At 36.9% G+C, this 18,908-nt stretch overlaps 1 pseudogene; it reads left to right on the forward strand.

The window, feature by feature from the left end:
* The first annotated feature begins 7,400 nt into the window (after positions 1-7,400).
* Positions 7,401-9,025, forward strand: LOC149492768 (uncharacterized; annotated as a pseudogene).
* The last annotated feature ends 9,883 nt before the right edge of the window (positions 9,026-18,908 follow it).

Consider the following 18,908-nt stretch of genomic DNA (forward strand, 5'->3'; position numbering starts at 1 on the left):
TTTGAAGTAATGTTTAGTATTTTGATTGGGTCAAAATACTATCTTAATTAATTATAATGTTCGGTAATACAATATTGATCTATCATAGCATTTAGAGTTTGAGACAATATTTCATGAAACATTATCTTCATTAACGTTTGACGTTTTATAATTTTTTTATCACACATATACCTATCACTTGTCTTTACCTCATTTCCCGCTTTCATACATTTTTTGTCATTTATATTAAATACCTAATCAAACAATTATTTGTACCGAACACTTTTATTCTAAACCGCTATATAAACAACTAACTACTAACAACAAATCACTAGTAAAACAGTTAACAGCTGATAGAACAGTTAAAATTGTCGAATAGACCTTTAATATGTCCAAATACTAAATTTTTAAGGAATTGAAGAAATAATTATTGATCATATAAAAAGGATAAATATTAAAAAAAAATATTATTCCTTGAAATCATACTTCATCAAATCTTATAAATATTGAGAAACCGAAGCAGTACTACATTTGTTTTTAAATTTCGTTTTCCACTTGATAGATCTGGAAAAACTTGCCCCTTAAATCCTTTCGGTGTGACACATTTTATGTCAAATTCCAAATATTCTTTGTCCATGCACATGAATAAAATACGAAGTGTAATTACTTTTTGACACAAAAATATTTGGCAGATTATAAATAGAAAAGGACTTGTCAAAGGCAAATCGCAATCAATAATAGTGTGAACAAAAATGAGACGAGCAACACTAGAATTGGAAAAATGACCTCCACATATCCATTATTTATCAGAACCCTAAGGAAATAGCTTAAAACGTTACTGTTTGTGTCATTTTTGTCCTTCACACATTATAGTGAGCAATAGAGCCACTTGTTTCATTTTTGTCCATCTTCATTTATAGCAACACTGATTTGCGCGGCTGCGACAATTCTGAATTTTCACTTACTAAAGCGACTCTAGCAAAAAAAGTCACGTTTCCTTTATCTCTGTATTTTTTTTTATAAATATTTTTTAAAAAATTTATTTGCAAAATATCTAAATGAAACCAGCCACGTGCTCATTTTATGATCATGAATTATGGATTCCACTTGCTTAAACGGAGTCTATCGATCAACTTATGAACTAAATTAATAAAAATAGAGATTTTTAAATATCGTTCTCATTTGATTCTTTTTTCTTAGTGTATAGTAAGAAATACTGTTGTTTCAATAATAACTTATTTTTCGTTAATTTGATTCATAATTGAGCCTGTAAAATTCGATCTAAGTAAGTCAATCTGACTGCTAAGGGGTTTTAATTCAAAATATAGAGGCATATCTATATTTAACTTAAATTTGACAACTAAAGAGGGCTCCAAACCAATGTTGACACCACTTGCGTTCCTCTACCATCTGATTTATTCGCATTCTGAAATTCAAATAGCAAAGTCAGTCCCATATAGATAATTGCATCATGTTCCACTTAGTTTCACTGAAATTGTTGGATCCATTTTGTGATTTTTTGGGATTGGGCTTGGTATTTTGGATTTGAGCTTGGATTGTATTTAATTGAGGTTCAATTAATATTATTTTGGGTAATTAATTGATTAATTAATTTCTATTAATTAATTAATTAAAAGAAAGAGATAATAGAAGATGTGACATGCAGTCGAGAAAAAGGAAAGCACTTCTCAGGCAATTATTCACCGCGTACAGAAGGTGGAAACCAAAGCAGTTAATGAGGGTAACGTGTATCAATGGATCTTTTGGTAACTACCTATGGAGTCTATAAAAAGAGCAAGAGACCGCTTAAACCAAATTCTCTAACAAATTCAATCAAACTTTCTTAAGAGTCATACAATATAATTTCAAAGCATTGTCTTTATTTTTTCTAAGTACTGTCTATTTATATTACCTATAACTACAAGCACTCTTTTCAATACAAGCAAGCAATTTACATTTCAAGCAATCAAATTTCCTTTACATTTCAAGGAATCAAATTTCCTTCACATTTCAAGCTATCAAACTCTCTTTAAATTTTTCTCGGTTGAAATTTATTTTAAATTGTACAATCGTGAAGCATTTACTGTGGATCCAAGTCCACAGCATAGAAGTCAGATCAAGCGCACTTTATTTTTCAGTTGGTGTACTTCACACACCTGGCACGCCCGCAATTCTTCAACCTAAGCTGTCAGCCAGTGAATTCGTTGCTCTTTCCACAGAAAGAACCAACAATCTTTAGTGGCACGCTCGATGGGACCACTTTTGTGTTTTCCATCTTTCACCTGAGTTTTGAGAGAAATCTTCATGACTCAAAAATCTCATCCTATTGTTGAAAAAAAAGATGCTACCGGGTCTCTGGATTCGGATGGAAGACCTATGAAAGTAGGCCTTAAAAGCTTTGAAAGAGGAGCATCTCCTTATGAGGAAGGAGAAATCAACTCTCCTGCTCAAAATCCCCCAAAAGTTGCACTTACCTTTGATGATCTCAATAAACACTCAGGTAAACACCTTCTGTTTCTGATGATGTTGTCATTAACTTTAGTGCTTCTGATGTGAAGGCGATGCTGGAAGCACAGGGAATAATAGTTAGATGATGGCCAAATTGCTGCAAACCTGAATCTCTTTAAGAGAAGGTCACTGGAAAGAAGATTGATGTTGTGGACTCACCTGTTAATCAATCTCCTACTAACAAGTCTTTTACTAAGGAGGATAATGAATCTTCATCCAAGTGTGCAAAAGAACTCGGGGGCAAATTGCCTTGAAGTCCCTCGGGGGGCACTGACAGTGGTCGTGCTCTTGCTGAAGAGAGGTCTCAACCACCATATCAGAGAGAGGAGCAAGTGCACCATCCATCAAAGGCACCACTTCAGACAAGCCGCCCCACCGGTAGGCCTACAGTGACTCTGAACATTATTTTCAGGACCACTAGTCCTATGACTCACCCAGGTGTCTATGAGGCTGAGGCTTCACATGCTCCTCAGTCGCTAACAGGTGTAGGAGGAAGCCAAGGAACTAGAGGGGTTGGTTTTAATGTAGCTCCCCATAATACATACACTGGTGTCACTACGGTTCCTCAAGCGACAAATAATCCTGTTCCTCAGATTCCCCAAGTCACCATGGATGTTTTGAGGGATGTTGTGCAAGAGCTGTATGGGCCTGGCCTTAGGCAGATTGGCCGCCCAGAGTTTGTGAAGCCTTATTCAGAAACCATCGACAGATACCCTTATCCTAAAGGGTACAAAATTCCAGACTTTATATTATACCTTGGAGAAGATGGACAATCGACCGTGGAGCATATATCCAGATTCACCATCCACTATGGCAAACTCGCTAATATGGAGAATTTTGCTAACTATAAGTTGCGATTATTTCCTAACTCATTGATAGGTACAACTTTCACCTGGTGTTCAAAACTTTCGAGGAACTCAGTCAATTCATAGTATAAGATGGAGCGTCTCTTCCATACCCAGTTCTTTATAGCTAAGCTAGAGATTTGTGTGGCCGAGTTATCTAGGTTGACACAAAAAAGTGGAGAGATGGATGACTCATTTATTGCAAGGTTTAAGAAGCTGAGGAGCAGGTGTAAGGTGTTCTTACCTAAACACGAGTTTGTCAAGATGGCTCAAAGAAGCTTGGATTTCAAGATGAGGAAGAAATTCCAAGGGATGGAGTTTAGAGATTTCTATCGGCTGGCGGGTAAGGTAGCAGAATATGAAGAGCTACTGGAAGCAAAATCACAAAGGAAGAGAAGCTTAATAAGAACTTATTATCAGGAGCTTCATCAGAAAACGACTGTGGCTAACTTGGTGAACTCAAGTTCCTATGTGTGTCCGAACTTAGGAGCCCCAGTAAAGACAACATCTCAGAATAAGAACTCTAGTTTAGAGACTCAATTTACCTTTAATGTGTCTAAGACTGAGGAGATCTTCAATTTCTTGCTGAAGGAAAAGTTTGTAACTCTCCCACCTAGTCATAAGTTACCGATAGAAGAGGATATAAAAGGAAAATAATATTGTAAGTACCATGACTCCTGGAATAATAATACTAATAGCTGCAGGAGTTTCGGGAATGCTTTACAGGACCATATTAACAGAGGAGTCTTGAGGTTCCTTGACAAAGAGTAGATGCTGATTGATGAAGATCCTTTTCCACGCATGGCGTCCATCAATGCTGTGGAAGTAGATTTGAGGAGTATCATTGATCAGTTGAAGAAGCTGTAGGTTCATCAGAAGGTCTCAAAGACACATAATAAGCCGCAACAACATTGGCAGCAGAAGTTTCCAAGGGGAGTTGGTCCATCTATTGATCGCTTTCTTGAGAAAACAAAAGTGCTTAGATTTGAGCCAAAGTTCCAAAGGAACCAATCAAAATTTATTGTTCCTCCACTTGTTGAACCAAGTAAAAAGTGGATGTTGGTGCGACATCGGAAGTTCCCTCAGCCTCTGACTCGAACGCAAAAAAGGAGGTTATAAAGGAAAAGAGTCTTGAAGAGGTGGCAGAAGGCAGCTTTAGCCAGTTCTAATTGCGAAAATGAGAAAAATAAGTTCAGGCATAAAGCCACAAATGATGAATTAGAATCTCAAGGAAGTTCTACAGAGAAAGAGATTTCAGAAGGTAACTTTTCATTTAAAGGTGTACCTTTGCCTTTTAGTTGTGCAGTTTCAGGAATAGTCTTGCCACTAGAGTTCTGGAAGTTCCCAAAGGAGACATGTGTACCTCAAGAGAAACCAGCTTCTGAAGAACTAGAGATATGCACTGGAGTGACTATTTAATGTTCCAAGACTGGAGAACCAAAATGAGTAGTGCTTGAGAACCCTGCAGAAAGAATGACTCAACACATCAAGCCATTATGTATAACTGCACACCTTGATAGAAAACCCATTTCAAAGGTTCTTGTAGACAATGGATCGGCGTTGAATATAATGCCGTTCAAAACACTCTTAGCTATTGGGAGGATAGAAGATGATCTTATAGCTACCAACATTTTAGTTCAGCTTTTACTGGTGTTATGTCAAAAATCATAGGGGTACTGCCAGTAGAGATTAATGTTGGTAGTAAAACATCTTTGTCAGCCTTCTATGTTGTTAGATCCACTACTGGTTATAATGTGTTACTCGGAAGAGACTAGAATCATGTTAACTGGTGTGTGCCATTCTCCTTGCATCAGTTTCTGATATTTTGGAAAGGTTATGATGTGGAAGTTGTATGGGCAGATCCTAAACCTTTTCAAGCGTTAGTGCTCTAGAAGCATAGTTGTATGATATGGATTTCAGTCTGATTCATTATATCAGAAGGGGGTGGACTCGAAGGGAAGCAATAGAAGTTAAAGTGGTGGAAGTTGAAGAAGATTTTTCTTCTGAGGAACGTAGTGCCTTGAATCAGTCTGAGTATATAGATACTGAAGTTTCAGAGGATACTAGCTCATCTCTTGATTGCTCGTCAGATGATTCTGAAGTTAGTTCGACACCATTATTAGCCATCGTGCCTTATAAGAGACCGAGGTGGGAGCCTAAGGTGACAAAGCTCCATGATTAAGAAGACATATTCTAATGAAGATATGGCAGAACCTACAACTGCCATCTCCAGAGTTTATTTGCAGTAACTGTTTGACAAGTTAGCCATCAAAGAGTAGCAGGAAGTTGATGGGACTGGGGTGATATTTGAGGAAGAGCTGGTAAATGATTTTAGGGAAAAAGTTTAGTTGCATGAACTTAGCCCTGCGCCACCAAAGTTGGATGACATTCTTACAGGAGTCTAAGATCCCTAGGAGGAAATCATCCTTGGCACACATGAGGATCTAAGATTAACATATGTTAGCAGCTTGTTGAAACTGGAGATAAAGCAAAAGGTTATAGCTTTGCTTCACTAGTATAAACATTGCTTCGCATGGGACTACCATGAGATGCCTTGCTTAAAGAGGGGTTTGGTGGAGCATAGGTTACCTATCAAGCCTGACTTTAAGTCACATCGTTAACCAACAAAGAGAATTACAGAAGAAGTAATTTTGAAGGTTAAGGAAGAGATAGAGAAGCTCCTCAAGGTAAGATTCATCCATCCTACTAGGTACAATCAGTGGTTGTCAAACATTGTATCTGTGGTAAAGAAGAATAGGAAGCTGCGGATCTGTTTTGACTTTAGAGATCTAAACTGGCAACTCCTAAGGATGTTTATGTGATGCCCATTGTAGATATGTTGATAGATGCAATAGCTAAAAATGAGCTTTTGTGTTTTCTTGATGGCTTTTTAGGGTACAATAAGATCCTCATTGCCCCAGAAGATGTTTCGAAGACCACCTTCAGATGCTTAAGTTTTATTGGCACTTTTGAATGGCTGGTCATGCCCTTTAGTTTAAAGAACACATGTGCCATGTGCTAGAGGGCCATGAATGCTATATTCCATGACATGTTGGGACACTTCATGGGGGGGTGTACATTGATGAAATTGTGATCAAGTCCAAAAAGGAAGGAGATCACGTAGAGCATTTGAGGGAAGGATTCCAGAGGATGTGAGGACATCAATTGAAAATCAATCCATTGAAATGTGCCTTTGGAGTTCGAGCAGGGAATTTTGTAGGTTTCCTAGTCCACCAGAGGGGCATTGAGGTTGATCAGAATAAAGCAAAAGCAGTTCAAGAAGCAAGACAGCCTCGAAATAAAAGAAAGTTGCAGAGGTTCTTGGGGCAGGTCAATTGCCTTAGAAGATTCATCTCTAACTTGACATGGAAAGTTAAAGAATTTAATGATTTGCTCAAGCTTCACTAGGAAAAAGAATTCAGATGGGAGGAGAGGCACTAGTTGGCTTTTGAAAGGTTGAAAGGATATCTTACGAAGTCGTCGGTATTAGCTCCCCCACCAAAGGTATTCCTCTCAAACTTTATATTTCTGCTACTTCTGATTCTATTGGATGTTTGCTAGCACAAAATAATCAGAGTGGTCAGGAGCAAGCAGTTTATTATTTATGTAGAAGATTAATTCCAACTGAGATTAGATACTCACCTATTGAGAAGTTATGCTTGACTTTGTACTTCAATTGTACTAAGCTGAGACATTACCTTATTAACTCTTGAGAATATGTAGTATCTCAAACAGATCTAATGAAGTAAATGCTATCTAGACCTATTATCACAGGTAGGATTTGAAAGTGGTCCATTGCCTTGTCGGAATTCAACCTAATTTATGATCCATAGAACCCAATGAAACGACAGTCTATAATTAATTTCCTTGTTGATCATCCATGTGTTGAGCTAGAGGGAATGGAAAGACAAGATCTACTAATGTACAATGTAGAGAAAGCTCCATGGTCCTTAGGTCGATGGGTTCAGCACTGAAAGTTCTATAAGGGCTGGAATTATAATTAAATCTCCAACCAACGTGAAGACTGCTATGTCCTTTAATCTGGATTTTCAATTCACTAATAGTTAAATGGAGTATGAAGCTTTGATCATTGGCTTGGAGATTCTTATGGAGCTTGGAGTTGAGGAAATACACGTCATTGGTGATTCTCTGTTGGTTATTAAACAATTGCGGGGGGAATACAAGTGTGGTGATCCAACTTTAATAATGTACTTTGCAGTTGCTATCCAATTGTTAGATGATTTTAAGGAAGAAACATTCACACATGTCCCAAGGGAAAAAAATTAGAAACCAGATGAATTAGCCCAAATTGCTTCTAGTTGGAGGATGTCAGAAGAAATAATAGAAAAAATAGTGTGCATCAGAAAGAGAAGACTTCCTTTCATTGAGGAAAGAGGTATACCGGTTGATTCCTCTAATACTGACCTTGAGTCTAATGTTGCAGATCATTGGAGAGGACCTCTAAAGAAATATTTGGAGTGCCCATCTAGGAAGAGTCCTTATCGTATTAAAATTCAAACTTTACACTATGTACTGATAGAGGATGTCCTGTACCAGAAGAGTATTGATGGGTTATTGCTGAGGTGCCTTAGATTCTCAGGGGCAATGGAGGTTATGAAGTATGTTCACGAAGGCGTGTGTGGGGCTCATCAGGCAGGCCTCAAAGTGAGATGGCTCCTCAGGAGACACGACTATTTTTTGCCAACCATCCTGAAGGATTGCTTCACCTATGCCAAAGGGTGCCAGCAATGTCAGAAATACAGATCTATTCAAAGGATCCTAGTAGAAGAATTGCAACCTATCTTGAAGCCGTGGCCCTTTTGAGGTTCAGACATGGACATCATCGGTAAAATTCAACCATCATCCTCAAAAGGCCACTCCTTTATCTTAGTAGCTATAGATTATTTCACCAAGTGGGTGGAGACAATGCCCTTGAAGAAGGTTGAGCAACGAGATGTCATAGAATTTATCAAATAGCATATCATGCATAGATTTGGCATTCCCTAGAGTATTATAACAGATCAGGGAACCATGTTCACGGGACAAGAGGTTAAGGACTTTGTAAAGGATTATAATATTAAACTCCTTACCTTAGGTCCTTATTATGCCCAGGTGAATGGTCAGGCAGAAGCTTCAAATAAATTTGTCATCAATATTCTACGGAAGATGATTGAGGATAATCCTAGGGAGTGGCGTCATCTATTGTCAGAGACTTTATGGGCATATCATGCTTCTAAAGGAATGCTACTCAAACAAGTCCTTTTGCATTAACCTTTGGACATGATGCAGTTCTGCCAATGGAAGTTGTGGTTCCTTCACTCAGAGTAGCAAAACAAAATGGTTTAACTCTAGATGATTATACACAGGCTATTGTAATGGAGTTAGAGGAACTTGATGAAGCATAACTTCAGGCTTTCAGTAAATGGCTGCGCAAAAGAAGAGGATTGCCAGGACCTACAACAAAAGAATTCAAAAGAAATCATTCGAAGAAGGACATTTGGTGTGGAAAATTAATTTTACCACTGGGTTCTAAATGCAGGGAATATGGAAAATGGTCTCCTAATTGGGAGGGTCCCTTTCGAGTTTATAAAGTCCTTAAAGGAAATGCCTACTAGTTGTCGAGTCTGTCAGGAGAACCATATAAGAGAAATATCATTGGCCGTTACCTCAAGAAGTACCATCCCACCATCTAGGAGATGAAGGAATAGCAATAATAAAGGTAGTTGGGCTGACCCCACGGCCCTGAAAAGAAGGTCACTTATAGTAAATAGCTCAATAACTATATATAAGTGACGTGCAGATACCACGGCTAAGTATGTAAAAATAAATGTAGGCAATATCCTACCACAAAAATAAAGCATGTAAATAATTGATCCCACGATAATTCATGAATAAAAAATGAACAAGCCTATTGTCCGTTTATTATATAAATGTGCAAAAGCCGATTCACAGCTTTTAATAAATACCAAACAAGTATTCAAGAAAGATCCCAAAGTACATCGAAACAAATCTAAATAAAGAGAAGTTGGATAAAGAAGAATTAGTCAAGGTTAACATCTTGGAACTAGTGCCAAATCTGTGGTGCCAAACTACTGGTGTTGTGAAATAGTAGAGGAGTAGATCTTGTAGTTCTCTACCCAAGCCTGTACCTGAGCGCTTTATCCTAATAATCTTACTCTCAATCTTAACAAAGTCAACCTTTGTAATATAATCTCTGCTAAGGCATTCTTCAGAGGCAATAACAGCAGCTGCTTCACCTTCTAATAAAGCAATCCCCGCCTTGAAGCATCTACTTGCCGGAGAATATATTCTCTGTGTTTCTTCATCATTGATACTTAGCGAGCTGCAATATTCACTTTTGCAATAGCTTGTTGATATTTGTCTCTTTTGGTCATGAAGTCTTTAATAGAAGATTGGATCTCTATAGCTGAAGAGATAGTTTGCTGGTGAGAAGAGAACAAGTCAATAATGTGAGATCGGATCTCCTGTGGCTGGCTAGAACCATCAACCCTACTCAACACGTCTAATGTAGAAAATACATGGCCACATTGTTCCTCAGATAGGTCTAGTAAATCAAGAGCAAACAAGTGTCTAAGTTGCTCCTTGGCTGCCTTCACAGAAGTAGAGGAAGGATGGCCAAGAGAAGAAGCAAAGGAGATAGGCAAATCATTCAAAAAAGAAAAGTCTAACTCAAATAAAGGATCCTCAATCTAGATGATAATAATCGATGGAGCTGGAGGTGGAGGTGTCTATAGGAAAAAAAAAGAATGAAGTATAAGTAACAATTTGGAAAAAGAAGAACATATGAGATAAAGGAAATACTTATATAGCAGAAGTAGGTGGAACATTTAAATTTCGACCAGTGGAAGGAGATAGTTGTTGAACAGGGTAAATACAACCCAAAGGAGTCACATCAATCCTGAAAGTATCTTTGGAAATGGACGAGGCAGAAGGAGAGGAATCAGTCATGAATGTCCCCTGAGAAGTGGAATCAACATTGCCAGTCTCCATAGAATGGGGATCTGGCACCTCTGAATCGTTTGAAATTACCTCTGGCTCATCTGGCTGTGACCTGGATAAAGGTTTCGATTTGTTGGCTACCCTTGCAGAATGGCTTGATGCAGGTGTTTGCTAGGTCGCCTTCAGTGTTCCCTTTCTCATTTTCATTGGGGAATTTTGTATTTTTGGAGTATGTCCCCTAGGCTGTGTAGCTAGTTTTCATTTCCTATTCAGAGGGTTTGAGTTGTTGATCCGAGGAGAGATCAATGAGGAAAGAGAATTTATAAAGGCAAAAAATAGATCAGGAAACAATTTAGAGATAAAGGAAGGCTAATCAATGTGATATATACCTGGGAAGTCATATGGTTGTGCCATAAGTTTAGTGTAAAGAGCAGTTCACCAGTGTTGAAAAGCAAGAAACATGGTGTTTTGATCCACATAGGTGACAGGTAGTTTTTGAGGAATTACTCTCTGCTTTTGTAACCTGTAACTTATACGAGATTGTGTCTAGTGCCTTTTGTCAGTGGAAGTAGATGCCATGAATAGTGTCAGCTCAGGGATACTCTGTATCAATCCAAATTGTCTACACCATAGGCAGGGGATATAAGCCTCAAAAGTAGCAACACTAGCAAAATTCATCAAAAGATACATTCACATGCACATAAACTTAGAAGTAAAAATAGCCCAGTGTCTTAACGCATCTTGCATAGTAGCAGGTTGCCTATTGTTCAACCACAATAGGGGACCAGTCGCTGCTAGCTTATTAACATCATCAGATGGAGTAAGCCTGATGCGGTTTAGATCTTTAAGGTTTTTGAAATACTTAATAGCTTCCTCAGGTAGCAAATTAGAAATAGAGTTAGATACTTTACGGCCAAACACACCATCAACTAGCGGTATAGGAGAATTTCTTAAATCAGGGAAATAATTGAAAAGCTAAAGATGTACTATCCACAGTTGCCATTCCATTTACTAAAAGGATTATCGAAAATTAATTTGTTCAAGCTGTGGAAGACAAAACCCAGAAGCATGGTTCCTAAGGCAAAAGGTCGCCCACAAGCTAGTTTATAAGCCAAGGGGAGATACTCATAAGTGGAATGACCAGAAGTGGGGAAGAAGATAAACTTGCACAGCAAAATCCATAGGAACTCCACATGATCTGATGAACTGATACATTGGCCAAACTTGATAGTTGAGGAATAGGAGTCGAATGACCAAGTGTATGAGACTGATTTTGGCAGAGGAGGGATTACGCTTGGTGCATCGTCTCTAATAATGGGTACGCCAGTTAAAGCATAGATGTCTAGAAGAGTAATAGACATCAGACCCACGGGAAAAATAAAAGAGCTTCAATAATCAGACTAAATCTTAAGGCACCGAGGACACTAGTGCATAAAGGGGGGCCTGATTGCGGAAGCCTGCATAGTTAGATAAAGGAGTAGATCACTAGATCTTCTCAAAGGGATCTGTACACTGGTTTTAGAAGGTCTATCCATTCTTCTATAAGTTTGTAAGTCGAGGCCAAGACTTGATCTTGTATACTGGCAGAGGAGTGAGAATAGGATGAGATAGAATCAATTCAGTGTTTCTCTTTAATGGCAGGGGAGATTGTAACAGACTGATTTTTCTTTTTGTGTCGGTAATAGTGATTTACCGGTCTGTGAATAGTACCATCGGTCCGAGACTTGGCATTATTTTAGTCCGGAAAAATTACTATGCATAGTTAATATTTTATTTACTATTTTTGGAGCATGTTTGCATGATTTAGGTGGGTAGAAAATATTTAATGAATATTTTTGGAGAGTTTATGTATTAAATGCATAATATTTCTAGTGTGGTATACTAGAAGAATTATTTTAGTGGAGTTAATTAAATTAATTGGTGGAGTTAAATAATAAGTAGAAGAGAATTATTTGAGGAATATTTAGAGCCATTGGATGAGATTATTTAGGATTTGATCTTAGCCACACATTTGGCATGATTTTAGGAAGTCAAATTTGACTTTGGCATTTAAAGTAACACCACAACATTTTTTTTCTTTCTTCTCTTCTCTTCTCCACGCCATTTCCATCTTCTTCCTTCTTCTTTCATTTTCTTCATTTTCTTACCTCCAAATTTACCACCAAACTACCTAATTAAACCATAGAATAGGACTTAATGCTTAAGAATTAAGGAGTAGAAGTTGAGATTGGTGATTAAAAGCAAAGAGAAGTGAAGTTACCATTGAAGCAAGTAAGTTGTGGTTTTTGAGTTTTGTGAATTGTTAAGTAGAATTCATGGTTTAGACATGTTATTGATGCATTAAATCATGCTCCAACTATTTCTTTTGTCAAGTTTTGCTTGTAATGTTGATTTTTCATGCTTTGAAGAGGTTGGAGAACCATCCTCAAAGGGTAAAGAGAAAGCCAAGGAGTAAGGCTTTCCAAGCTTATTCAAGCTTGTTAATAAGGTTAGTACAATCATAATTTCACTTGTTTAAGTTGTTTTTACATGGTTAGGGTTTTGAATATATTTTGGGAACTTTGTATGTTTTGTTGAAATTGCTGAATTTTAATGTGAGATGTGTTCTGCCGTGGGATTGGAACTCATTTTTGACCCCTTTATACTTCCCATTTGTTTCTGACTTCTTCATGAAAGTTGTAGCTCTATTTCTCAGCTTTCCAAAACATATTCTTATGTCTAATTCCAATACTTGTAGCTCAACTTATGATTTAAATACCAAAACTAGTTCTGTTATGATGTCTTACCTGTCTATCCGAAATGATTGTCCATTTTGACCACTCAAATGGCAAAATAACGTTTTATGTTCTTCATAAAAGTTATATCTTTACTTCTTATCTTTCCAACCCATTCTCTTGTGTCCAAATTGGATGTACATAGATCAACTTATGGCTGAAACACCCAAACTGACTCTGTTGTGTCGGGCCACATGCATTACTAAATTGAGTGCCCATTTTGACCACTATAATGACAAGATTAGGTTCTGAGTTCTTCATAAAAGTTGTTTCCCTGTGTCTTGATAATTCTCTCGTTCTAGATTGGTTTCATTTGAGTGTTTGGTGAAGTAGGAATTCAAGAAACATTGGACTTGGTTCTGCTGAATCAGGTCTGATCTGTTGGTCTATGTTCTGAGCTTGTGTTTGCTATATTACTCTTTGATCTGGGCTGTGGTCACTTCTGAAAATTTGTATCATTTTGTCTTAAATTTCTAATGAATCTAATTTCATTCAATTTGGAGACCCATAACTCAAATTATGTGTTAAAAACCCAGCAAAGGTCAAGTTTATGAAAATGCTGAAAAGTTCTTGATTTATGTACTTTTATACTATCTTAAGTATATATACATCTATAGTGTTTTGAGTAAAAATTTTGAACTGATGAGTACTAAATGAAGAGGTTTTGATTAAGAATTATTGCTTTTGTGAAAGAATGATTTTGATTTGGGCTCTACTATGCATGATTGAGACGTGGTATGATGAGATGGATTTTCTTATTGTGAAGCTATGATCATATGCTAGGGTTATCAGCCCTTATAAATAGGCGGACGCGCTTATTTGTGTGATGGGGTGGTGCTTTCATAGGCCACGGTGGTGCTTTCATATGCCACGAGTATGTGATGGGGGTGGCACTAACATAGGCCACGATCAAATCTGCTTATGTTCATTCTACATGAGTATGAGCCTTAACGAAAAATGAAATTTTATTGTTGCTATAAAAGAATGAAAACATATTTGTATTTATAATCTTCTCATTGCTTTCAAAGTATTTGAATTAAATGAATGCGATTTCGGTATTTATATAGTTGAGTAATTTAAGTTTTGCCTCGGCTATTATTGTTAACTAAATTGTTGGTTATTTAGCACCACTGAGTCTTCCACTCAGCGCGTTGATTTTTATCACGCGCAGGTTAGGAGCGGAGGGTGTTCTTCAAGACCAGAGGACGAGCATCAGAGTAGATATCACATTTTGGGTAGGATATTTTGTAAATGGTGATTTTTGGCATGTATATAAATATTGTGTTGTGAAGGTTGGATATAATAAGTTTGTCATGTATTAAGAGTTATGATTATTTAAGGAAATAACATCTTATTATATTTTTGGTGTATGATGATTATAGATTCCTTGAAAAGAATGTGTTTCGAATATTATGCGTATGTTGATGGATATTTAGAAGTGCTTGTGGTATGTTGTGTTGAATTGGAGTTTTGGGGGTTTAGAGAAAATTGGAAGTGTGTATATTTTCTTTGTGTGGCAAGTTAATTTTTAGGGGAAACTCTTGCGAAATTTTCGTAGGAATTTCCTTAAACATTATTTTTGTAAAAAAAAAAAACAAAATGTTAATTACTTGCCTCCTTATGAAAATTTAACCACTTCTAATTTGTGATCTAGCTTTTATAGTGACATAAGATGGTGCTCCAGCACCGATTGTGGCATCCACCATCTGGTTCTCCGGGATTGGTCGGTGGGTGTTACAGAGATGGTGGGGGCCTTTTGTTAATGGTCGAATAGTCTTATCAGGAGAGCAGGGACGATGTTCCTGTAAGTAAAGTAAGACAATTAAAAGATAAGGAAAACAGTGCATAATATGTGTTATGCGAGGTTCAGTAGAGGAGTTTACTTGAGGAGCTGGTGCATTAATAGGAGCGCGCCTGAGTTGTTAGCAAATGTGGTAGTGGAAACTATTATAAGGTGCTTAAATTCAGTTCTTTTTTAGGGAAATTTTGACAAAATTTCCTTTGTATTATGGGGATCTAGAAACTGGTTGACCACTCCTACCAGTCTTATAGTATCAACAGACGTACTCCTCAAATGGAATAAGGTACACAATTCAAAAAATCAAAATTTTTCATCACAGAGGAACTATTACTTACCTTGAACTAAGGTGGAAAAAATATCCTTACTGGTGCTAAATTCTAGAAAAATTGTTAATGAAACTAGTGCTGAAAAAACTTGTGCCTCTAACTCAAGTCTAGGGATAGAATTAGGTGAGGGGTTTTCATTGGATGCCATAGTCTTGATTCGTGAGAAATCACTAAAAAATAAATATATAAAAATAAATATAAAGAAGGAAATAAAACGAGAACCATGTGTTGTGTGTGAGTTTCTTTTTTGTGTATGAATAAACAATTGGAAAGAAGAAGATGAAAAGCAATAGTATTTTCTTGGTGCCATGTTTTGTTTGATAAAAAAAGGGAAAGAAAGGGATCCTTTACTACATCATCAAAATCGATGCCACAAAAGAAAAGAAACGACAAAAGTGTTTGAATGACAGATCCTTTGTGGAAAGAGACTTACCAATGGTCAATGATGAAGATTGATGGGTTTGCTTGTTTGTGTTACCCATATTTCTTTGAGTATTGGAAGCACAAAATTAGTTTTAGGTTTTGTCTTTTGAGCGTGATTAAAATCCTTAGGTTTTAAGAGTTTGCAGAGAAAGATATGGCGGGATCATATTTTTGCTTTAAAATTTTAAATCATAAATGGGCTAGATTTTTGGAAAATGGGCTCATATATTAAGCATGGCCCAATAGGACAACTTAATATGGGGGGGGCAATTATTGGACCCATTTTGTGATTTTTTGGGATTGGACTTAGTATTTTGGATTTGGGCTTGGATTGTATTTAATTGGGGCCCAATTAATATTGTTTTGGATAATTAATTGATTAATTAATTTCTATTAATTAATTTATTAAAAGAAGAGATAATAGAAGACGTGACTTGTATTTGGAAAAAAAGGAGAGCACTCCTCAAGCAGTTATTCACCACATACAGAAGGTGGAAACCAAAGGAGCCAATGAGGGTAACGTGCATCAGTGGATATTTTGGTAACTACCTATGGAGCCTATAAAAAGAGTAAGAGACTGCACAACTAGGGCTCTAAACAAATTCTCCGATGAATTCAATCAAACTCTTCAACAAGTCAAGCAGTTTAATTTCAAAGCATTGTCTTTATTTTTCCTAAGCACTGTCTATTTGCATTACTTGTAATTACAAGCACTCTTTTCAATACAAGTAAGCAATTTACATTTCAAGAATCAAATTTCCTTTACATTTCAAATAATCAAACTCTCTTTATAATTTTTTCTGTTCAAATTTATTTGAAATTGCACAATCAGTGAAGCGTTTACCGTGGATCCAAAACCATAACCTAGAAGTCAAATCAAGTGCACTGTATTTTTTAGTTGGTGTACTTCACACCCCTGGCATCCTCACAATTCTTCAACCCAAACTATCAGCTAGTGGATTCATTGCTCTTTTCATAGAAAGAACCAATAGAAGGCTTCTTACTCTCCATAACGCCCAGATTACCATTGAAAAAACATCTAACTATTCTAGCAAAAACATGTTTAAAAGATGACTAAACCATTTAACAAACAATAGAATAATGTAACCTGTTGTGTCCGAGCGCTAGGTCCAAGCGACTTAACCTCCATAAAAGTTGAGCAAGTTGTGAAGCCCCAATCCGAGCGCTAGGTCCAATCCGCTAAATGGGATTGAAATGCTCATTTGGTTTAGGTTCATGGAAGGATTTTGTAGAGTCGCCATTTAAATTTCATTTTGAGGTAAACTTGAAAATAAAAACCTAATTTGACTTTAGATTTAGAAAAGTGCACTAACCAATGAAAACTAAGAAGGATTGTGAGGATTAAATTTTCTGTTTAAATGATCAATTATTTGACCTTAATTAATTTCAATCCAAATAAAAAATAGAGCTAAGATGAAGAGAATGGCATTTATTCAAAAGAAATAAGGTAAAGCAAATAATGCAATAAGAATGGAGGAGATGAGAAGAGAGCTAGAAAGCCAAAGGAACGTTCAAACTAAGGCTTCTAGAACGTACTTTGCAAGGAGCAAGAGTGAGACAGTGTGATTTAGAGTGAAGGGGCACTGACCCTTATATAGGAAAATGTTAAAAGGTAGAAACCATATCTTTCTAATGTGGGATAAATGCAGTTTTCGTTTTTGGGGCATCATTGTCCATATGGCAAATTTTCAACTTCTTTCTCGCATACGATTTTTGCGCGTTGGGCTTGTTTTAAGTCCGATTTTCGCATGCAATATATCGTTAGAAAGCTCTGGTATGTCTAGTTTCTAGTCCAACTTGAATCACTCAAAAATTCTATTTATAGTTTGATATATGACAATGCAAATGGAGAGAGGTCATTTTTGAGCTCTTTTGATTTGCACTGATTTTCAACAATTTCCCACCGGAAATCCACCGCTCTGAAGAAGCCGCTGAGGAAGACCCTAGTCACTTGATGCCTAGTTCGTTGCCCGTTTCAACTTGGTTTTCAATGTGCCATGGCGGTCACAAGTCATTAATCGACATGATTCCTTCCATATATCACAGACCGCTTCAATTCATAAAACTTTAATGGAGAAACTATTCAACAAACAATACATTGTTACAATCAATTGTTATTGTTATCTCACTCAAACCATTATTGTATAAATTTATAATGTGGATAACATATAAATAAGCAAAACACATCTTTAATTGAATTCCCAAGTGTCACAATAATATGAGCAAAATAATCATATGTATATATATATACACGTTTAAACATCATGCTAACAAGGACTTATCTATAATGCCCATCCTATCAATATGGCCAGTGAAGATTTTGGGCGATAAGCCTTTAGTTAATGGATCCACTATCATCAGATCAGTACCGATATGCTCAATTGACGCTTTGTGTTTTTACACTTCTTCTTTCACAGATAGGTACTTTAAATCCATGTGCTTTACACCCTTAGAGTACCTATCATTCTTAGAGAAGAAGACAGCTGCGGAATTATCACAGTAAATTCTCAATGGTCTAGCTATACTGTCGACAATGCCTAGACCTGAGACAAAGTTCCGCAATCATAATGCATGAACAGGGGCCTCAAAGCATTCCACAAATTCAGCCTCCATAGTGGAAGTAGCAATGAGAGACTGCTTTCCACTTTTCCATGATACTGCTCCTCCAGCTAGAAGAAACAAGTAGCCAAATATAGACTTTCTCGAATCTACACAACCGGCATAGTCTGAATCCGAGTATCCCACCAGTTCTAGATGGCTAGACTTTCTATAAGTGAGTATATGATCCTTAGTGCCTTATAAATACCTAAGTACTTTCTTTGCAGCTTTCCAATGGTCCATCCCGGCATTACTTTGATATCGCCCTAACATTCCTACGATGAAACTAATATCTGGTCGAGTACATGTCTGAACATACATTAAGCTCCCAACCACTGACGCATATGGAATAGACTCCATCGTTTTACGTTCTAAATCATTTTTAGGACATTGCATTTCGTTGAACCTATCTCCTTTCTGAATTGGAACTATTCCTGCGAAGCATTTTTCTATTCTGAATCTCTCTAATACCTTATCAATGTAAGCTCTTTGAGACAATCCTAACAGTCCTTGTGATCTATCACAGAATATTTCTATTCCAATCACAAAGGATGCCTCTCCCATATCTTTCATTTCAAAGTTCTTAGAGAGAAAACCCTTTACATCATGCAACAACCCAACATAATTCGGAGCAAGAAGAATGTCATCAACATATAGGACCAACATAATGAGC

Source organism: Jatropha curcas, chromosome 11 (assembly GCF_041381405.1).
Source record: "Jatropha curcas cultivar XTBG-Jc1 chromosome 11, XTBG_Jcur_1.0, whole genome shotgun sequence".
Taxonomy (NCBI): Eukaryota; Viridiplantae; Streptophyta; class Magnoliopsida; order Malpighiales; family Euphorbiaceae; genus Jatropha; species Jatropha curcas.